The sequence below is a fragment of the Pogoniulus pusillus genome, chromosome 6, assembly GCF_015220805.1.
Source record: "Pogoniulus pusillus isolate bPogPus1 chromosome 6, bPogPus1.pri, whole genome shotgun sequence".
In the NCBI taxonomy this organism is placed as follows: Eukaryota; Metazoa; Chordata; class Aves; order Piciformes; family Lybiidae; genus Pogoniulus; species Pogoniulus pusillus.
In genome coordinates, this window is record NC_087269.1 from 31,866,445 (window position 1) to 31,890,206 (window position 23,762).

The following is a 23,762-nucleotide window of genomic DNA, read 5'->3' on the forward strand; positions in this document are numbered from 1 at the left end:
TGAATGAGAGTGAGGAGGACCAATGGAGAACCAACATATCTGACAAAAATATATGGGAGCATCCTAATGACCTTTTCTTCAGCACCTGTTTAGTTGTCTAGAAATAGGCTTTTCCCTCGTTCCCTGTGTGAGGATGTGTGTTACAGAGTAAGGAAGTACTTAAGTATATTTTGAAAACAGTACTGTTAATACTTAATCTTCTCTAAAGGAATATTGAACAGCTGGTATGCTTATAACAATGGAAAGACAAAAATAACCTGGGCTTTACTAACAAAAAAGAATAAGAATAAGGCAACAAAGAAACAAAAACAACCAAAAAAGCTGATTTACTTTTTCTTGAGGGATTATAGCTAACGTACAAGCTTTACTCTTCCACACAGGAGGATTGTTGCAGGTACTGCTTGCACAAAACCTGACAGTGGTTATTAGTGTAAAAGAGTTGTTATGAAGAGGAAATTAATTAATGCAAGGTAATATTTCCCAAAATTAATATTGTTTATTAATTTTGATAATCAGAACTCTTGCCACCCCCAACCACTAGTTTTAATAATAATAATTGGTTCTTGCACAGTCATGTAAATATTCTACAAATAATAACTAGATCTAGTAATAATCAACAAAATATATAAACATTAATTGAACTGGAAGAGATGATTCCTGTGGTCAAATGCTGCTTGCGGTCAGTACACCACTTGCACACAAGATGGACTCAGGGAGCTCTTTTCTGCTTATGGCAGAAGGCAGTGGAGAATTACAAAGAGACATTTAAGCATTTACTCACAAAATATTGTTACCTGACTTGTGGGTTTAGTCCTGTTCAACATCTTTATTGATGATCTGGAAGAGAGGATTGAGTCCTGCATCAGTAAGTTTGCAGATGACACCAAGCTAGGAGCAGGTGTGGATCTGTTGGAGGGTAGGAGAGCCTTGCAGAGGGACCTGGCCAGGCTGGATGGGTGGGCAGAGGCCAATGGGATGAGATTTAACAAGGCCAAATGCATGGTTCTGCGCTTTGGCCACAACAAACCCAGGTAGCACTACAGGCTGGGGACAGAGTGGCTGGAGAGCAGCCAGGCAGAAAGGGACCTGGAGGTGCTGGTAGATAGTAGCTGAACATGAGCCAGCAGTGTGCCCAGGTGGCTAAGAGAGCCAATGGCATCCTGGCCTGGATGAGGAACAGTGTGGCCAGTAGGACAAGGGAGGTTATTCTTCCCCTGTACTCAGCACTGGTCAGGCCACACCTTGAGTACTGTGTCCAGTTCTGGGCTCCTCAATTCAAGAGAGATGTTGAGGTACTGGAACGTGTCCAGAGAAGGGCGACAAAGCTGGTGAGAGGGCTGGATCAAAGCCCTGTGTGGAGAGGCTGAGGAAGCTGGGGGTGTTTAGCCTGGAGAAGAGAAGGCTCAGGGATGGTCTCATTACTGTCTACAACTACCTGAAGGGAGGTTGCAGCCAGGTGGGGGTTGGTCTCTTCTCCCAGACAACCAGCAATAGAACAAGGGGACACAATATCAAGTTGTGCTGGGGGAGGTCTAGGCTGGATGTTAGGAGGAAGTTCTTCCCAGAGATAGTGATTGGCATTGGAATGGGCTGCCTAGGGAGGTGGTGGAGTCACCATCCCTGGAGGTGTTCAAGAAAAGCCTGGGTGAGACTTAGTGCCATGGTCTAGTTGACTGGCTAGGGCTGGGGAATAGGTTGGACTGGATGATCTTTGAGGTCTTTTCCAGCCTGGTTGATTCTATGATACAGCTTCAGGCAGAATTCAAATGCTTTCAGGGAACTCTGTCAGTGTCTTGTTGGCTGCTGAAACTTGGTTCTTCCCAGACTTCTGGGGAAAGGAGGCAGACAATCTCTGACCTTGTCTCCTGGCTCCTCTGGATGATTTGTTTATCTCCAGGACTTCTCGTCTTGGCAGAAGTCTTTCAGGTGCAGGCAGGATGTCTTGCAATGTGCAGTCTCAGCACAATGTCACGTTGGCTATGCAGGCTGATCACATGGAGGCATTTAGAATTTGTCATGACAGTGGAATTTGCAGGCAAACAACGAGGCAGTAAGCAATAGCAGCAGGCACGACTAGAATGGCAGAGTATGTCAGACCATGTTGTTTACCTGTGTATCCCCTTCTATCAATGTGGGCTGAGATTAATTGCCTTTTGGACACAGAGTAACCAATCAGAATGGCAGTTAGCCAAGCCTGATCATATTAGGTAAAGCCACAGGCTTGCTTTACCAAAATTTGGGAAAAGCATAGGCCTTGCACAAGGCAGGCAGAAGCTAAGCATGTGCACCTTGTTTACCACTGGATCATGATAAGTCTAGGCAGGCCACAGACCTTAGATTTAGTGGCTCCAGGCTCTTTTGTCTTCTTACCTGCGGTTGCTTCTCCCCATTACAGAAGGAGGGAGAGCAGAAAAAACAAGCCTGTGCAAGTCAGGACATGTATAAGTCTGTTTTGGACCTATCAGGCTTACCACAACAAGTGTTCATAAAAGATGTAGATTGATGACATCTTTCTCTCAGGAAGTTCATAATCAAAACTGTAATCCCAACCTACAGGATTTTTCCTTCTCTATACTGCTGATAAGCTTCAATCTTGCAGATCTTATCATGGGAGATTTGAATGACTGCTCTGCACTTTGTAAGTACAGGGAGCCAGGCATTATTATAATAAAATTTCATACATTTGAAAAAGTGACTATTTGGGATGAAGTGTTGAGGATTCAGTAAAATTCAGGTTGTTATCATCAGAGGGATTGTTTTTATTTTTTTTAAAGCCCCCTGTCTTGTCAGAATGTATTGTCAAGTTCTGTCAATTCATCAGAAGTATTGTGCTGTTTGGTTTCTTCTTTTCCCAGCTGAGCTCCAGGAGTTACCACAGAATGTGGTTATTGTGACTCTTATGTGCTTATTTCTTTATTTCAGTGTCTCCTGTCTATGATTTGAGGGAGAGGGGGAAAAAAAATGCTGGGAAATCTAACTGTGATATAAAGAAAAGTTAAAATTAATTTGGCATATCTTTTCTAGTGTCTGCATTTTTAAAGCAAAGAGGTGGTCACCCTGCCCTGAAACGTTGCATTCAGCTAGTATCTTGAATTGCACTTCTCAGGCTCCCCCTCAGTAGTAGAAGAAGGGAACAGATACTGACTTTTCTCCTCAGCTGTCTGCATTAGAAACCAATAAGGACTCCAATTATTGGTTTTGGAATCTTTATTTTCCTTTTTCTTTTGAGAAATTCTGTAAAATGTGTTTTGTTGGTAGTCATATGAAAAAATGCATGCATAGATGTGTGGGGAAGATGATGAGCAGATGGCAGGGTTCACAGAGTCTTAGACCACAGTTAGGTCTAGTGGTAGTAGTTCCTGCTTTCTAGATGAGTATAACTCCCCTGGCATTTCCTTGCAATCAGTTGTTTATGGATCAAAGCAGCCCAGACTGTAGATAGGAACCTATAGGGAATGCTTTGTGATGCACCTTGCTTCTACGTGGGTATTCACACCTTGGCTAGCCAAGCACAAGCTACAGTCCAGACTCCTTTTGCCAGCTATCAAAATAACTTAAAGCTGAGCCAACGTCTGTCAAGGGCAAGGGGCAACAAAACTCCATGATCACTCTGTGCCGTTGCAGATTCCTCCAAGAAGGAGAGCTGCACTGGCAACTGCTGCTTGGCAAGGCTGATACGTCTTTAGTTTGTAATAATCAGAGGAAACACACGTGGTTAACCCATCCCTCCCTGCTGATTTCTTAAGGAGAGATTGAGCAGGGATTACTCACCATTACATCAAAGTGGTTTTATCTGTTCTATGGTTGCTCAGTTATTAACGCTAATTTTACAGTTCTGTTTATAATCTGCACAACTGATGTCATTGGCACTGAAACTGAGTCACCCAAATACGATAAGTGGAATAGACTTAGCAATACCTGAAGTGATTCAGGCAGCAGTCGGTTCTGAGGAATGAATATGAGATGATTGTGTGTAGACAGTGTTGAAGGGGGAAACTTGGGGTCAATTGTCACAACAGTCTGGACTGTGGTTGCCTCAATGGGCATCCTTAAAGCAGATCTTAGAAACTTGAAACAAATGATGAATCTGTTTTCTCTGGGACTTCCCCCCCCCACCCCCTCCCTCAGATTTTACAATGAAGAAGTTCTAGCAACTGTGTTAGGGAATGAAGATCATACAGGCAGTGACAGTTCAGATGTGAATTTGTACAGAAAAAAGGTGTTGCAATAGGATTGAAGTCTACAAAGCACAACATTTTTAAGGAAAGCTACAGACAGTGTTTTTATTTCCTCTCTATAAAGAGCAAAATAATCTGCTGTAAGATGCCCTTTTATGTTGAAGGTATGGGATGTTCATGGCAAAGATAGCGTGCTGTAGTTTTTAGTATTTTTGTACATCACCTTACTCAAGATGCTGTTTTTTTAAATTCTCTTCATTTGGTTATGATTCTGTTTTCCTATATGGGAGACTAAAGAATTAGTCTCTGTGGAATAGATGTAATGCAGCAAGAGGTGATTTTTAGCTTTAAGGTACTTGGGTGGTAAAAGCTGAGCTGAGCACCCTGTCAAGTATAAGCATGAGCAGTTTGTGGGAACAAGCCATAATCTCCACCTGTGTTTTTAGTTCACATTTTGCAAACCAGGTGTCCTGGCCTGGATCAGGAACAGTGTGGCCAGTAGGACAAGGGAGGTTATTCTGCCCCTGCACTCAGCACTGGTCAGGCCACACCTTGAGTGCTGTGTCCAGTTCTGGGCTCCTCAATTCAAGAGAGATGTTGAGATACTGCAACGTGTCCAGAGAAGGATGATGAAGCTGGTGAGAGGCCTGGAACACAAACCCTGTGAGGAGAGGCTGTGTTCCAGCTGGGAGTGTGAAGCCTGGAGAAGAGGAGGCTCAGGGGGGACATCATTGCTCTCTACAACTACCTGAAGGGAGGCTGTACCAGGTGGGGATTGGTCTCTTCTCCCAGGCAACCAGCAAGAGATTAGGGAAACACAGTCTCAAGTTGTGCCGGAGGAGGTACAGTCTGGATGTTAGGAGGAAGTTCTTGCCAGAGAGAGTGATTGGCATTGGAATGGGCTGCCCAGGGAGGTGGTGGAGTCACCATCCCTGGAGGGGTTCAAGAAAAGCCTGGATGAGGCATTTAGTACTATGGTCTAGTTGACTGGCTGGGACTGGGAGCTAGGTTGGCCTGGATGATCTTGGAGGTCTCTTCCAACCTGGTTGATTCTATGACTCTAATATCCCAAGAAGCACATATAAGCCACTATGACAGAGAAAGAAATTTATGCCACCTATAGCACTAGATTAGGTAGGCTTGTGATGAAAAGACAATATTTATGCCTGTACTGGAGCAGTCTCAAGCAGGCTTTTCAAGTGATATCAGGGTTGTGAATGCCCAGAGGCAGATGACAACCTGCTGCAATCATTTGATTTCTTGGTTGCCTGGGCTCTGAGGGTCTGCATGCATTTCATAAAGTAATAGTAAATCTGCAGAACTCATTAAGAAAGAGAAAAGAATTCTCCTTGTGTACCAATGAAATTAAATCTAGAAAAGTGCACTTTAAAAGTGATAATAGATTTTAAGAGTCCCATAATCTGGTAGGAGGCACAGAGCATGACACTATTGCACAGCAAGACCACTGACATTCTTGTTGCATGTTCAGATAATTTCTGTGCTTCCTGTAATTGGATTTCCTTCATGCTTCATTTCCTTTAAAGAAATATATTTTTGGAAGTGAACACTAATTACTGCTCTGAAATTTCATGAAGGAGACTTTCCTGATCATAGTGGACTGTGGACTGCTTTCCCCAGATGTGTTCTTTCTTATTTATTGAATGTTGTTCTTCTGATATGCTTCACAGCACCCATAGGTTTCCTTTAAAAAGCCAACCAATACAAAGGAGGTCAGCAGGTATGCTTTTATTGGAAGCTTGTTTGGTTTGTTTTGGTTTTGTGGTTTGGTGGTGTTGCGAAGGGGAAATTAATTAATGTGAAATTATATTTTTTACAAAATTAATATTGTTTATTAATTTTGTTATCCAGAATTCTCACCACCCCTGACCACTAATTTTAATAATATTTCAGTTCTTACACAGTCATGGAAATATTCTATGGATAATATCTAGATCTAGTAATAACCAGCAAAATATATAAACATTAATTAAACTGGAAGAGAAGGATTCCCATGGTCAAATGCTGCTTGGGGTCAATGTACCGCTTGCCCACTAGATGGACTCAAGGAGCTCTTTCTGCTTATGGTGGAAGGCAATGGAGAATTACAAAGAGGCATTTGAGCATTTACTCACAAATTGTTATTATTACCCAGCTCACAGAGGCTAGCCACAGTTCAGACAGTGTCCAGATGCTTTCAGGGAACTCTGTCTTGTTGGATGTTGAGACTTAATTCTTCCTAGGCTTCTGGGGAAAAGAGGCAGATAATCTCTGACCTTGTCTCCTGGCTGCTTTGGATGATCTGTATATGTCCAGGACTTCTAAGCAGGACTTTCAGGTGTAGAGACAGAGTGTCATGCGATGTACAGTCTCAGCAGGATGCCATGCTGACCACACAGGCCGGTTGTGTGCAAGCATCCAGAGTCTGCTCCTGGCAACTCATGACAGTGGAGTTTACTGGCAAACAATAAGGCAGTAGGCAACTGCAGCAGGCAATGGCAGAGCACAGCAGGGAGAGCATGGCAGAAAAGCACAGGGGAGCATGTTGTCACCTGCATATCTCCTTTTGTCAGTGCGGGACGGGATTAATTTCCCTTTGGCCACAGAATAGCCAATCAGGATTGCAGTTAGCCAAACCTTACCATATTAGGCAAAACCATAAGCTCGTTTTTACCCAAAATTGGGAAAAGCACAGGCCTTGCACTAGGCAGGCACAAGCTAAGTGTGTGTACCTTGTTTGCCACAGGACCGTGGGCAGGACAGAGTGCTTAGGCTTGATGGCTCCAGGTTCCTTTGTGATCTTTTGTGTCCTTTTCCCACACTTTCCTCTCTGGTGGAGCAGAAAAACATGCTTAGGCAGGGCAGGACATGTATAAGCCTATCAGGCCTACCACAACAGGTGGGGTGGTGGGAGGGTTTTTTTTTGTTTGTTTGTTTTTTTTTTATTGTCTGGCTAAAACCTCTAGCTAGCCATTTTCTGTACATTGTGTATTCTTCCTGTTTGGTTAATTAAGTATGTCTTGATTGAAAAAGCAGCTGCTCCAACTGAACGCCCTGTACAACCTCTCTGTCTTCTCCAGGAGGGACTGACATCATTCAGAAAGCTCTAGTTAGACTCATAACAGAGCCTATAATGAAGCAGACAAATAAGGCTCCAGCCTCAACTTGCAGTGGCTTTTTGAATATTTTTAAAGACTAAATAGAAATCTCTTGAGAGGGTGAAGTCAACGTGGCATAATAGTTGCTGTATCAGAAATATACAGCTGAAAACTCCCTAGCTTTGCACTGTTTTTCCAGGCACAAAATGTTCCCTTCCTGCTCATAAATGGCAGTGTACATGTCTTCACAGAACTGGGCATCTTGGGCCCATGACAACTTATTGCTGTTTTGGGATGCAAACCCAAAGCTTTCTGAAAGGAACGGCCTTGCCAGTGCCTGGCCCACAATGCCAGCCAGTGCTGTGATTTCGGGCACTGCAGTGTCCCACATTATTCAAAGGATGGGGTCAAACCTGTGTCTGGGGGCTTCTGGCTAATGTCCTGCCCTGGAAATGGGGAAACTGAAGGGGTTTTGTGCTTGTAACCACTCATCCCCTCTCTTAAATCAGAGCTGTGCCTCCTAAGCGGTTAAAATTGCTGTTTGTGCTTTGTCTCTTTGGATGGATGTATCCTGCCTACTTTTCAGTGCTTTGGAACAGCTTTAGCAGAAAGGATACAGAGGGGTTGACCTAAAGCAACAAAAAATAAGCTTTTCAGATGTGCAAGCAGACTGAGAAGGCTGCTGGTCGCTTGCTCTCCTGCTGAGATGTGTAGGTGTCTCAGTGACTGTCCAGTGAAGCAGACAAATTCATTATTGCTGTAAAGCATTGGTCAGTGCCCTTTTCAGAAACAATGCAAAAAATAAGGCTCATGCTCAACAATCTAATTATTCTGATACCTGTTGAGGACAAGAGGAAGTTTCCAGGTAAATACAATGGACAGTTTTTGGCACTTAGCAGTGTACACCAAGTCTATGTTGATTGGCAGTCAAGGGAGGAGTGTGCAGCTTCATCAGCGTTGCACGCTAATGAGGTGGTTTGTAGGAATGGGACTGGGGAGGTATTACACTGAGACACATACAAAATACATTAGAGCTTTTAGATTGGCTGACTGGTGGTGATGTGAACTTCAGTTTCTTCCAGGCATTGTCTCTGTAGAAACAAGATAATTGTGTGCAGCCTCTGCCAGAGCACTGCAGAGCCCCCGAAGGTCAAAAGTGTCATGGCTGAGCTGCTGCTGGTACCCTTCTTCACAACTGTGTCCTGGATGGAAATGTAGTTTGCTGCATGCAGTTAGCTGCTCACCAAAGAGAGGGCACCATTTATTATCTTGACCATTTGTTATTTCTATGGTAACTAGAAGCTTGTATCGTTCTCAGAATACTTCTCCAGCATAAACTTTGTGGCCTTTTGAATACCATCTGAATCAAACTAAGAGGAAGAAAATGGTCTGTTGAAAAATCTAGTTAGCTTCTTATTAGACTGTGATATATCATGTCAGAATCAGTGAAAGATTTTCTCCAGTCTGTTCTTAGATTGCTGGTTTCAATTGTTTTATCTGACATTGATATTTATATTGCAAAGGTCAGCAAAAGTAGAAATCAATGTATTATAAAGGGCAAAAATCAGTGGTAAAAAACCCCACTGAATTGGATACCATGCTTTAAGGAGCAGGCATTGCTGTTAGTGCTGAGAAGTTTCTACCAATTTTTAAGTGTAGAGTTCTTAGAAATTTCTGTAGTGAAGCACATAGACCAAATATCCAGTTAGAATGACTCTGAAGACAAGTGGATGGAGCAGGGTTGTGAATGTTAAACCTGGCAAGATGTGCTGCCATTACTAGTAACATTTTAGTCTGCATGATTTGATTTGTGATAATCTGTTTGTATATATTCAGAATGTATACACTTCAATCACAAATTGGGAAGAATTCATTAAGAACATGGATTTTTTTCTTTATGTACTTACTTTTTAATGTTAAAATGTGGTGGCAGTAATTAAACTGTGTTGTTGACATTGTCAAGGTTTAGAGCTGAACTGGCCACTAAATGAGTGGCAGACACTACCTATTAATTCTTCTCCCTTCTCCAAAAGGAAGGGAAAGGGCATGCAAATGAGAGAGAGGAAGACTTATGAGTTGGAAAACTAAAACAACTTCAATGAAAATAATAATAATAAAACAAAATATATACCAATATATCCAAACCCAGTGTTAAACCCAACCTCCCTTGTGGCAGTTATGTCATTGTTACCATTGATGCTGTGGGCAAGTTTCAGACTGGACCCAGCAGCAGATGGGAACTGGAGTCAGGGACTCTATTCAGGCACCCACAGAATGGAATGAAAAGCAGAATGGACACAGGCTGGCCACTGAAGAAGAGAGTTGACACTCATGGTCCCTCAACTTTATGCTGAAGATGACATATGAAATGGAGTCCCTTGTTCAGTTTAGGGTCAGCTGTCCTGTCTGCTTTTCCCTGCAGGTGTGATCTTTTACTTACTGCATCTCCAACATATAACACAAGATTTAGCAGTGACTTTGGTCTCCATAGGAGCAAGTATAAGCAAGAACCTTCCTGCATCCCAGTCTTTGGTACCAACTGTAAACATCAAGCATCATCACCTCTAGAAGCAGACACCATCTGCAAAAAACCATGTCATTAACTTCAGAAAGAGCTGTCACTTAGGGACTTAACTGAAAAGTAAAATCATGGAACAGAATTAGTTCTATTCTAACTGAAAAAGAACCCCAGGACAGGCAGCATGCCTTCTACATCCATTAATAGATTTGGTTAAAATCTGCTGGGCTATTTGCATAGTGACTAATATCTTCCAAATCCCAGGTTAGAGAAACCAGTATTTGACATTAGAGGAAGCTAATCTTTTGTTGCAGAAATAACCTTATATGAAAAAATGAAATGTCTTGATGCTTTTGCCTGCAATTGCCCTGCTGCTGTCCCCTGAAGGTCTGTTGTAAAACACTGACACCACTGTGAATTGAGCATCTTTCTTCTACCCCATATTTGATTAAAATTTGTCACAATTTTTCATGAAAGTCACCCCAAGAGAACTGGAATCCTGGGATGCTGGGATTTATGAGGTCAGAACTAGAGTATATTTGCAATATTAGAATCATTGAATAATTTAGGCAGAAAAAGACCTCTAAGACCATTGAGTTCAGCCACGAGAAGGACCTCTTTTCAATATGCTGCCTTTCAGACAGTTCTGCCACTGCCACACAGGACAACTCTGGGTTTAGCTTGTCACCAATTCATCTTGTATTAGCCATAGATTTTTGAGCTAACATGTGACTTGTCTTGTGGAATAAATATTGAGAATTAAGTATTTCCTGTTATGAAAACAACTTCCAAAAGACAAAGTTTGGCTGATTAGAAAAATGATCCAGCTAAAAATAGTAAATTATGAATAATTCCAAATTCTCAGCGTATTTGAATTATGCTAAAACTATTTGCTCAGACTATCAAAAAAGGAGAAGTGTTTGGGTTTTTGTACCTGTGATCTGTCAGGATTATACCACCGGGCTCAGGGCTAGACATTGCTATTATTTTTATATATTTACTGCAACCCTTTTGTGCAGATACACAGACAAAAATGTGACAGTTCCTTTCCTGTCAGAATGCTACAGAAGGAAGTAAACAGAACAACAGTTGTTCTTTTCAAGTCAGATATGAATTATTAAGAAAACAGTCATCAGTATGTGCAGAAGAGAAGTGACTCTTCTGGGGAGAAAAACCCAAATGAATTTTTTAATTCCAAGACACCATTTTCACTAAAAAAAAAAAGGCCAAGGACTGCAGGTAGTGATAGATTACATTCTGAATGTTCATTCTCTGGCATTTTGCATACTCAGAAAAGTTAGATTTTTTTTTGTTCCTGTCTTTTAGCATGGTCATTTTCCAGTCTACAAGATGTCCCTTTCATCTCCTTCACTGAACAAGATGCTGTTTTTTCCATGCTGTGGATTAAGTTGAATATCGCTGCTGTTATCCAAACCCACCCTGCCTCATGCCATCTTAAAAATGAAACTCTTGGGTGGAGCAAAATACTGTAGAGCTTCAAGTTCAGATTATAACGTGAGAGGTTCCCTGTTCTGGTTGCTACTTTTGGGTTCTGGGTTTTTTGGGTGTTGATTCTCCGGCTGAGAGTACAATGGGACAGGGAGGGGTGGAGAAGTAGCTCCTGGGTTGGGCTTTTAGCTCTCTTGCCACTCAGAATTTCTGTTGTGCTTTTTCTGCAAGTAGGCTAAGATAACTGCGCATAATATTATTATGATCTCATTTATTCAGTGAACTCTTCTCAACTTCTTATCTGAATCCAGAGTTTTTTGTATGTTACTTTCCCCTGACTTTAGTGTTATGGGGAAAAGGCTGGTTAACCCAATCAGGTTTGCTCTAACCTGTTACATTCCATTAGGGAGAAACAGACCTTAGGGTCTATGCTATGTGAGAAAATGGGATGAAAGATAGGTGGAAACTGCATGATATGTGATACTTATCCTACTTGGTCTTGTTTTCCACCTTCTTTTTTTCTTCACCCTCCAGTACAGTTTCTACTGTTAAAGAGCAGTGAATTAAAATGACAACTTTGCTGTACTTCCCTGTGTCATGGGAGAAATATCTTACATTTTTCAGTCAAAGGAGATTCTGAAAGTTTGAACACTTGAAAAATTTGATCTTCCCCTGTGAGGGAAGAAGTGAAGAACGGGATCTTTGTAAGCCACACATTTTACTTACAGTTAGTTCTTTTTGAGAACAAAAATTATGTAATTTTCTGTTTTCCCTATAATTTATTTTCTGGGCATGCTTCAAAAATATTCTATTATTCTGAGCATAATTGAAGAGCACTAATTATACCTTACTTTCCATTATTAATTGACAGTATCTTTTCTCCATCACGTTCTTAATACTGATTTCCATCTAGCCTTTAATTAGAGAGCACTTCAAGTTCATGATTAATACCACTGTTTAATCAAACTGAGATGTGCAGAACAGAGTTCTGCCATTTGTGACTCTGTGAGCTGAGGTTCTGTTGAACTCAGTGTTATTAATTTGTTGTGACATTTGACCATAATGTGTCTCGATCTGGAGGTGTGATCTGTAAGTGATAATTTGGTGATGTTTTGGGTGTTTTTTTCTTTTTCAGGGTGTGTCCCCTGTAATTGATTTTTTTTTTTTTAATTGAGTCACTAATAGTATCTCTATCTGCCTTTGTGCAAGTGGTTGTAGCTCCTAATGAGTGATTTTTGGCATGAAAGCACATTAGAAGTGTTCACAATTGCAAAACATAATTACTGGTCCAATTTTTCTCAGTTTTTGGTTTAGCCTTTTGTTATGAAAGAAATTATTTATTTTTTTCCCCCCTTCATTTCCCTGTCTCAGAACTAGAATCTAATGTTTTGGATCTGAATACTGAGGGAAGATTTGCTTTGTGTGTGATCAGAAGTTGCAACAAGCCGATAATCACTGGGTCACTAAAGACAAGATCCGGGGGAAGCAGGGCTTGCAGGTATGCTCATGAGCAGTAGGGAAAGATGGCATCCCAAATAAAGGAGGAGTTTGGTTCTACTAGGTTCAGAATTCTGGGGTGCACTGGACACACATCACAGAATTCTGAACACATATAAACTGAAAGCGTGGGTGGGTGAGTTGGAGCAGCACCAGTCTTACCACCGTGGTGGTGCGGTTCCCGGTGGGGACACCTATCTTCTGAGACAGCAACCAACCCACACTGCTATCTACACATCTCGGGAACTCTGCTGGCCACGGGGATAGGGTGAGTTGAGTCTGCCCTTTGATCAATAGAGCTACTTGGGATTGTTTCTCTTGTCTTATTCAGCACTATAGTTTCTCTCTATGGCTATAGCAGGTGAGACATAGGTATTGTGTATATACCTTTCTCATGATAGTTTTAGTGTTTAAGCTATAATAAAGTATTTAAACTGTACCCAGAGAGGGGTACCCATGTATGAGAGCGTTCCCTGGTCCCGAAGAACGCACTGGAACATGCTGTCTTCTACATGTTGTTGAAACTTTGTGAAATACTGGGTAAAATGTTGCACTTTGCATAGTGGTCCCATTTCTACTTACATCATAGCATGGGAACAAATCACAACAACTTCTCCCATATGAGAAACCATTTTTATTCTATTAAAAAAACACTCATGTGTGCTGTTCCTCTCTGGAGGGTTCACAGTTAGGATACCTATACAGACTTTATATTTCTACTCATTTGAATTAGAAATATCCTCATGATAGTTATGAAGCTTATCAGTACTTTGTTTTAATAAGAAATTTGAGTACAAATTTCCAAATACATTAGAGGTTTACAGTAGCTTTATTTGATTATTTACCAGTCTCCAAAATGTTCATACCCAGTAAAGAGAAAAGATTCACTGGTGTGGTTGTACCAAAGGCATCTTCTAAGCTTGGATGAGTGTTTGTGGGAAATATGTTATGTATAAAAAATTTAGCCTCAGAGAAATCCATTTGTTTTTTGACAATTCTTAGTTATCATGTTCATGTATCACCTTTGGAAAAGAGGGGAGGTGTCCCAGGAGAAGTTCAAGGAGGTTGCTAGGTCTTGTAGAGGAAAAATTAGAGAGGCAAAAGCCCACTTGGAGCTCAGGCTGGCCACGGCTGCCAAGGAAAATAAAAAGTGTTTCTTTAAATATATGAATGGCAAGAGAAGGGCCAAGGACAACCTCCAGTCCTTGTTAGATAGAGAGGGGAATAGAGTGACAAAGGATGAGGAAAAGGCAGAGGTGCTTAACACCTTCTTTGCCTCAATCTTCACTAGTGGGACAGGTTGTCTCCAGGACAGCTGGACTCCTGAAGCGGTGGATGGAGTCAGGGACCAGTACAGTCCCCCTCTAATCCATGAGGAAGCAGTAAGGGATCTGCTAAGTCACTTGGATCCTCACAAGTCCATGGGACCGGATGGGATCCACCCTAGGGTGCTGAGAGAGCTGGCAGCTGAGCTGGCCAAGCCACTCTCCATCATTTATCAGCAGTCCTGGCTCACTGGAGAGGTCCCTGAAGACTGGAAGCTGGCCAATGTGATTCCCATACACAAGAAGGGTCGTAAGGAGGAGCCAGAAAACTACAGACCTGTGAGCCTGACCTCAGTGCCAGGCAAGGTCATGGAACAGGTCATCTTGGGTGCCATCACAAAGCACCTACAGGATAGCCAAGGGATCAGGCCCAGCCAGCATGGGTTTAGGAAGGGCAGGTCCTGCCTCACCAACCTGATCTCCTTTTATGATCAGGTTACCCGCCTGGTGAATGTGGGGAAGGCTGTGGATGTAGTCTACTTGGACTTCAGCAAAGCCTTTGACACTGTCTGCCACAAGAAGCTCCTAGCCAAGCTGGCAGCTCATGGTTTGGACAGATTCACTCTGTGCTGGATCAAGAACTGGCTGGATGGCAGAGCTCAGAGAGTGGTGGTGAATGGTGCCACATCCAGTTGGCAGCCAGTCACAAGTGGTGTTCCCCAGGGATCAGTGATGGGCCCAGTCCTGTTCAATATCTTTATTGATGATCTGGACGAGGGCATTGAGTCCAGCATCAGTAAGTTTGCAGATGACACCAAGCTAGGAGCAGGTGTTGATCTGTTGGAAGGTAGGAGAGCCCTGCAGAGGGACCTGGACAGGCTGGATGGGTGGGCAGAGGCCAATGGGATGAGATTTAACAAGGCCAAGTGCAGGGTTCTGCACTTCGGCCACAATAACCCCAAGCAGCGCTATAGGCTGGGGACTGAGTGGCTGGAGAGCGGCCAGGAGGAAAGGGACCTGGGGGTACTGATAGATAGTAAGCTGAAGATGAGCCAGCAGTGTGCCCAGGGTGGCCAGGAGAGCCAATGGCATCCTGGCCTGCATCAGGAACAGTGTGGCCAGTAGGACAAGGGAGGTTATTCTTCCCCTGTACTCAGCACTGGTCAGGCCACACCTTGAGTACTGTGTCCAGTTCTGGGCCCCTCAATTCAAGAAAGATGTTGAGGTGCTGGAACATGTCCAGAGAAGGGCAACAAAGCTGGTGAGGGGCCTGGAACACAAATCCTATGAGGAGAGGTTGAGGGAACTGGGCCTGTTTAGCCTGGAGAAGAGGAGGCTCAGGGGTGACCTTATTACTGTCTACAACTACCTGAAGGGACATTGTAGCCAGGTGGGGGTTGGCCTCTTCTCCCAGGTAACCAGCAATAGAACAAGGGGACACAGTCTCAAGTTGTGCCAGGGTAGGTATAGGCTGGATGTTAGGAAGAAGTTTTTCACAGAGAGAGTGATTGGCATTGGAATGGGCTGCCCAGGGAGGTGGTGGAGGCACCGTCCCTGGGGGTCTTCAAGAAAAGACTGGATGAGGCACTCAGTGCCATGGTCTAGTTGACTGGCTAGGGCTGGGTGATAGGTTGGACTCGATGATCTTGGAGGTCTCTTCCAACCTGGTTGATTCTATGATTCTATGATTCTATGATTCTGTACATTGAGGTTATTTTCCCTGACTGTAGAAGATGCCAAGGATACCACAAGTGCCTGGTATTGCTATTTTAACACTATCTGGCTATGGGCAAAGTAAGCAAAGTGAACTCTTTTTTTGCATACGTGTAAATCCATTTAACATTAGCAGGTAGCACAAGTACTTTGGCAGAAAGGAATAATATATGATTTTTCATGACCTATGAAAACATGTAGGTAGTGATTGTGCCTAAAAATGGCTGGTGCCTGGCATATCTATAATAAGCTATCTCCATTATCTTCCATTAGACTACTGTATAATAATAGGCAGGGGTCACTTGCAGGCCCCATGCTGTATCTCAAATGTCATGACACATCTATTTGAAAATGTCTGAAGTGCTGCTAACATGTCTTGACAAACAAAAGCTTCAGTTAAAGATGGGTAACAGATGGAGATATTTAATTAGATTTTTGTGTGTGCAGACATTCATTTAAAGTCTACAGAAAATACTAAGATACACACATTAAGAGGCCCAAGTAATGAACCTATCTGATTCTTGAATGAGATATAAATGCATTATTTCTTTGTTTTTTTGAGGTGCTTTGGGTTTTTGCACAACATTTAAATGGATGTCTTAAGTATCTTCAGAACACGAGTTAAATTCTGGACCCTGACCAAGTACAAGTTTTTGGTCTTTACACCTCATAAAATTGATGGTTATGCTTCAAAGAAGATACAAGCCATGAGTTTTTCTGTGCCTCTTCTGGTTACAGCTGTACAAGTACAAGCTAGCTACTCTGAGGCAGTATGAAAGAAGAAAGGTGTTGTGAGAAGGGATAACCCTGACATGCGCAACAGAGCTTGATCTAATAGGAAAGGCTAATGGTCATAGTCATAAGTGAGTTATGTGTACAGTTACTGATAGTTTTGTTTTCACTTCAAACACTGATGACAGTGTTCACTGTAGGCTCCAGGACCTGCATCAAACCTGTGGTAAATATATTATTGCATGTTTGGAGAGCAAAGAACATGGAGTGTATTGTATTCATTTCAGGCAGCATAATCTCTTAGTATCCTCTCTCCATGAAAGTTTTCATAGCTATCTATGCTATACATTCTTGTTAGGAAGGGGAAAGGGTGGAGTCTGTATAGGTCTGCCCAGTGCATTGGGGCACGTAGAGCAATTTGAAGCCCTAAGTGAGAGCAAGTTATGCCAGTTGTCAAAGTAACTGCCACTGTGGAAATGTAATTTCCCTGATCTGCAGGCTATAAGAGGGTTCTTTAAAATGACAAGAGAAAAACATCAAATGTTTCCAGCTAGAAAATGTTAAATAACAAGTGGTTTATTATAGCCATTCAACTCAGAAAATGGCAAAGATGTTAGACACTACATTAGCTTCTTTCTTTTTTTTTTTTTTTTTTGCAGGGAAATGCTATATCCTTGCACTGATCTGTTCTCTTTTCAGAATCCCTAGTGCACAGAGCTGCTGCATTGTTCACTGTATTGTTCAGTCTCAGGGAAAGAAATACAGAGCAAACACCCTTTCAAGTCCTACTTGGAAATAATGTGTTTGGAAATAACAATTTAAACTGTAGAAAAGAATACAAAAGCAGACATTGCCTTTAAAAACTTTTTCAGCTTAATGATACTGCTACAAAGCCAGTCATTTTGTAGATCATTTTTGCACTGTAATTCATTTAAATCAAAGTGTCTTGCTACTAGAAACAAAAGAATCAATCTTGACCATGAAATATGTACTCATTGGTGACATTTGGAATAAGTCTGAACATGTATCTTGTAAAAATCTGAAGGGTAACAAAAGCCAGGCAAAATATTTAGCCTCAGGAAAAAAAAAAAGTTTTGTGGAAAGATCTTTACAATATAGCCCCATAAACTTTTATTTTTATTCAGAATTCTCAGTGCAAACAAGCTTGTAAGGTATTAAACAAAGAAAGGACAGCACAGCCAACTACTGCTTTTCTGAGAACCACAAAAGGAGGAGAAATTGCAGAGGCAAAAAATATGCTGCTAGAAACACATTAAAAACAAAACTGTTGGGTTTTTTTTTTGTCCATAGATTAAGTGAAAATTAGAATCATAGAATCAGTCAGGGTTGGAAGGGACCACAAGGATTAACCAATTCCAAACCCTACCCTAGATCAGTCTGGCCACAGCCTCATCCAGTCTGGCGCTAAACACCTTCAGGGACAGGGCCTCAACCACCTCCCTGGGCAACCTGTTCCAGCCTCTAACCAGTCTCATGCTGAACAACTTCCTCCTCACAGCCAGTCTGAACCTACCCATATCCAGCTTCACTCTATTCCTCCTAGTCCTGTCACTCCCTGATATCCTGAAAAGTCACTCCCCAGCTTTTTTGTAGACCTCCTTCAGATCCTGGAGGGCCACAAGAAGGTCACCTCCTCTTTTCCAGACTGAACAGTCCCAACTCTTTCAGTCTGTCCTCATAGGAGAGCTGCCTTAGCCCTCTGGTCATCCTTGTGGCTCTTCTCTGAACACACTCTAGCACCTCCACAAAATTAGAGTGATATATATTCTATTTTGGCTTAATTTAGAAATGTGAGTATAGTCAGTATTCCTTCATCTACCCTTTCATAATGAAGGTAGGCTATAGTAGGGGTTTTTGTTGCTGTCATTTCATTTGGGGTAACATCACCTATAAAATGAGCATTAAAGAATTGCACTGTGTGCTGGTTTGAAGCTAGATGAGGGAAGTAGACATCACCATTGTTTTCCTTTCACAGACTGTAATCTAGTCCTTCTCACCAAAACACTCTAGCTAGTTTCAAACTAGCACACACTGAAAATTGACATGTTCTTGCTTAAGTGGCAAGATAGAAAATATTTTACTCTTTGAAAGATTTACATTCTCTTTTGAAAAGAGCCATTAAAAGCAGAGGCTTTTGGAGGTGTTGCTTTACTGCATGTGTTAGAGGAAAGATTATTGCTATGCTGACCACAGTAAAACATGCTGGTGCCACAGTATCATTGACACTTTTTGCAGTGCAACTCAGTCTTCACTCAAAACTCTTTTCACTCCACATTTTAAACTTCAGTTTTCTGAGTAGATCATGGGGACTTGGCTGACTTAGTGAAAAGCTGTAAGCCAAAACTCATTCAATGTTTTCCAGAGCTCTAAGGTGTCATCACATGGCAGTTTCCAGAGAAAGGGAGTGTTAGGTTAATCTGTGCTTCTTCCCTGCCTTTGAGGCTGAATGGATCAGAGAAGATATAAATTACTCTTATAGGACTCCCATGGGTGCTTCCAAAGTTAGATATCACATAGAAAAGTATTGCACTGCTTTCTCCTGTGCCATGTTCATTAGTGAAAAACATTTTAAGAAATCTTACTGAATCCAGTAAACTAGACATCCAGTTTTGCTCGCTTTAAAGAATGGAGCAACAGATATTCCTTGGGTGCTTGTGTATGACTGCAACTGGTGTGACGACTCCTCGCTACAATGGAAGTTCCATCTCAATACATCACTACCACCCATTTATTTCAGAACAGAGCAGGTGTTTGCTGACAGTTCTAAACAAGGAAGAAGCTGTGCTGTTGAACAGGGCTAGTTTGTTAATTTTTTGTTTAGTTTTATGTGAGTGTTTTTATTATCACTCCAGAGATCTTCACAGCATCAGTCCTGTCACTGTCTCAGTCCTTGCGCTTTCCTCGGTGGTGTGAATTCTGAATTGTTTGGCTCTGGTTATGACATCTGTTTTTTTTGCCTGTGAGGCATACCTAGGGTTTGATTCAAGTAACAAATAATGGTAATAACTATGATTAAAAGCAGTTATTATGAAATCACAAAACCGATGAATGTAGCACAAGGTTCCGTTTAGCCTTTGCATGCACATGTACCTAAGTACATTTGTGCAAACTCAGACAATCTAATTGATGTATCCTTAGTTGGATGTGGAGAGGAGCACATTGATTTGAGTAAAGAAAAAACATCATTTATGACCAGTAATTTTTAAGCTCTACAAACACCTGTTTATCAAAACTTGGCTTGTGTGCTGTTTACATGTGCTAAATATTTGTAAGTTGCTTTTCTAAATACTACAACATGGAATTAGACTATGTAGAAATCTCATTTGATGTGTAATTTGTGCAGCTGTCAAGAATCACAGAATCAACCAGGTTGGAAGAGACCTCCAAGATCAGCCAGTCCAAGCTAGCACCCAGCCCTAGCCAGTCAACTAGACCATGGAACCAAGGGCCTCATCCAGTCTTTTCTTGAACACCTCCAGGGACAGCAACTCTGCCACCTCCCTGGACAGCCCATTCCAGTGCAAATCACTCTCTCTGTCAAGAATTTTCTCCTAACATCCAGCCTGTACCTCCCTGGCACAACTTGAAAATGCATCCCTTTGTACTATTGCTTGTTGCCTGGGAGAAGAGACTGACTCCCACCTGGCTACACCACCTCCCTTCAGGTAGTTGTAGACAGCAATGAGGTCACCCTTGAGCCTCCTCTTCTCCAGGCTGCACACCCCCAGCTCCCTCAGCCTCTCCTCACAGGCTGTGTTCCAGGCCTCTCACCAGCTTCGTCACCCTTCTCTGGACATGTTCCAGTATCTCAACATCTCTCTTGAATCGAGGTGCACTAGCAGCACCAGACCTCTTATTCTGTATTGACAAACTGTTTGTCCTTATGTGGCTGTGCTTAACAGTAATTGTCAAAGTATATGACATAGGTTTCATTATACGTAAGTGACTTTTGCTTTTAGTGGAAACAGTTGTACTGGAAGTTAACCTGTAACTAAGTACATGCTTCATCTTTATGTGTATGTGTGTATATATATACACAGAGAGATGAATAATGAACTCTCATCCCTGTGGGTCAAACATGAGACATGAAGAACTGCACAATAGCAGCTGATGTTGGAGCATTTTGTGCTATGTTAATTCTGGGAGTAAGTGGAAACTAATCTTAAAATGCTGTTATCTTGGTTTTTCCTAGCTCAGGCTGAGGACAACTGACTGAAGTAATGACTTCTAAAAAAGTCACTTGTAGCTCAGTAGTTTCCTCTGATCTTGGACTGCAGTTAGCACAATTCAGCAGTTGTACTTTGACACAGTGGGTTAACGTGAAATTTAGGATCAAGACCAAGGCTGAATGTGTTGCAGCATTGCACTGGGTTGAAATGTGAAAGAAAATAGCTGTTCTAACCCTTTACCTATTCCCTGTGTGGAGTTAGAGATGTCACTTAGCTAAAACAATGACAGTGTCAAATTACAGGATTGCAGCTACAGAGGAGGGAATCATCAGCAGCAGTAGATTGCAACTTGCTTATTAAACCAGATAAAATTGTTATGTAAATGTCCTTTGCAGTATTAATAATTTAAGAACCCAACTGTGGTTAAATACTTGGGGAGTGTTAGAACCTTTAAATATGATTTTAAACTAAAGAGTTTGTTATTTATGTTTCCCTTGAACTGCCAGTAGTGTCGAATATGTGTATGCTGATTTGTATCCCAACCTGCCACATGAGAGAGATGTTTTGATAAAATCAGTGAGGCTTTGGTCCTTGGAACTGGAGGAGAACACTGTGTAATGGAATTGATGGGTTTTGTCTTCCAAGGGGAGACCTTTGGATACTTCACACTGCAGCCCTTCAGACTAGACAGTCACATTCCATTTCCTGTTAAACACACACCTGCCTGGTCTCCATGTTGGAGACCTCTGCTGATAACAGAGACTCCCATTTTGTGCAGGCTGAAAAGTGGTTTTCAGTTTTTGTTTTAGTCCAAGTGCCCACTGAAAAACTGCTGCACTGTGTGCTCAAGGAAGTGAGTGACTTGTGTAAACTTATAGATAAGATACTTTGCATACAGTTGTTTTCAGACCCCTTTATACAACACGTACCTGTAATTTTGTCAAAACACAGTAGCTTTTTTCCTGATTGAAGTGTATTCTGCAGGGGCCACCTCTTAACTTCAAAAAAGAGTCGCATAAAAAGAGATCAGGGCAGAGCTTACAAAACTGTGTATTCATTTGTAGCTGTCAAAAGCTACATGTTTGCCTCCTCCTCCTGTTTGAAGCCAGTGTTGTTCTCACATCTTGTGCTGTCCAAAATGTAATGCTGTCAAACAATTGCAAATTTGATCTACTATCTATGCAGATGAAAAGAAATATCAATGGGCTACCTACTAAACCTGCAAAATTAACCATGGCTTAGCTTTGTGGAAGTTTGGAACTAGACAAGGGGTTTCATGTCTGTTTTTCATATGATCTCTTATGCTGATCCTGCTAACACAACTGGTTTCTTTCCTTGAGAAGCAAGTTCAGCTTTAGACCAATAGCACCTGTTCTAGTTCTGTTTCAGTTTGCATTTCAATGAACTGTGGGAGAGATGTGGGTTGGGATGTGAGTGACAGTGGAAATGTAACTGGAGTGATTGGGGAAGAGGGGCAGAGTTCAAGGCAAATACAGGGCTGACTAAAGACAGGCAGAGACTGTGCTGGTAGGGGCTGGAGATAGCTTCCTAAACTGGAGTCTGCAGGGTAAAATGGTGTTTGCCTTCAGTTCAGTTGTTATCCAGAGATTTCTGTGCTGTCACTGCTGAAGAACACCTTGACCTTTCTTTATGTAGCACTCCCCCCTGCCTCAGGATAGGAAGAGATGAGCACTTATGAAACAACTGAAAAATTCCAGGTATATGTTTTTGGTGCTCTGATGTATCTGTCTGCTGCCTCTCTCCAAGAGATGCTCTTCAGGATTCTCTATCCACATTTTCGTCTGTCTTACCTTGTTCAGAGGTTGACCCTGAAGCCTCTTACCTAAGCTGAAGTGAAAGAGACTTCTCCACCTCACTCTTTCCCAGTCTGAGAAGATCCACCAAAAGATATGGATGGCAATCCTCAATGTGTGCCGGGGGAAGTATAGGCTGGATGTTAAGAGGAAGTTCTTCACGGAGAGAGTGATTGGCATTGGAATGGGCTGCCCAGGGAGGTGGTGGAGCACTTAGTGCCATGGTCTAGTTGATTGGGTAGGCCTGGGTGATAGGTTGGACTGGATGATCTTGAAGGTCTTTTCCAACCTGACTGCTTCTATGATAGGTTCCTTCAAGAGTTGAGGGAACTAGAAAATACAATTCCCTCCTCCCCCCTCCCCCCCCAGTTTCACAGCATATTTTTCTAGTTTATTTCTGCTGTTCTCCATGCTGCAGGTCCCATTGCATGTTACTGAGGTGAGCACCTACCCACAGGCTTAATTTTTATATAATTGTGGTGAATAGGCCTAAAGGACACAAAATGGGCTTAAGCAAGTCCTGTCTTATTTACCTGCCTAAAATGGGCTTAAGCAAGTCCTGTCTTATTTACCTGCCTAAAATGGGCTTAAGCAAGTCCTGTCTTATTTACCTGCCTAAAATGGGCTTAAGCAAGTCCTGTCTTACTTACCTGCCTAAAATGGGCTTAAGCAAGTCCTGTCTTATTTACCTGCCTAAAATGGGCTTAAGCAAGTCCTGTCTTATTTACCTGCCTAAAATGGGCTTAAGCAAGTCCTGTCTTACTTACCTGCCTGCCTGCACTGCAGCCAGAGGCGGGAAAACAGGACAGAGAAACCCAGGCAGCCTGGTCCGGTTTAATCCGGTTGCCTGAGAGGGGTTCCATGGGGCCCAGTCCCTGTCGCGTGCAAGGCGAATGCGCCCCCATGTTTGGAGGAGAACAGCCTGTGGGGTCTGCCATTTTTGGGTCTACTTGGGCGACTGCCAGAGGGGATTGGGTGATTGTGTGGCCGATGAGACCATTGGCCTCGGCCATTACCCTGTAAATGGGGGTGAAGAGGGCAATGAGGAGCTTGTGTGCTCCTCCTTCCTCGCTCACCTGCCCCTCGCCTCAGCCATCGCCTCAGCTGCCTCAGGCCGCCTCAAGCCACCTCAGCTGCCTCAGGCCCCTCAGCCAGCAGCTGATTCCATCTTGCAGCCCACCTGGAATTCACCACAGGACTTGTGCTGAACATTTTCCTGCCTGTGTTTTGGGCCACGGACATTAGGACTAGTGAGTATTCTTAGCTCTTTGTGCAAGTTGCTAAAGGGTTTTAATCGGCCTCACAAGCAGG

General features: G+C 42.4%; 1 protein-coding gene across 12 annotated transcripts in view; it reads left to right on the top strand.

Moving 5' to 3' along the window:
• The window catches only part of GRID1 (glutamate ionotropic receptor delta type subunit 1), a 772,772-nt gene that overhangs the window by 319,990 nt on the left and 429,020 nt on the right, over positions 1-23,762 (top strand). The gene's annotated exons all lie outside the window — the stretch shown is intronic.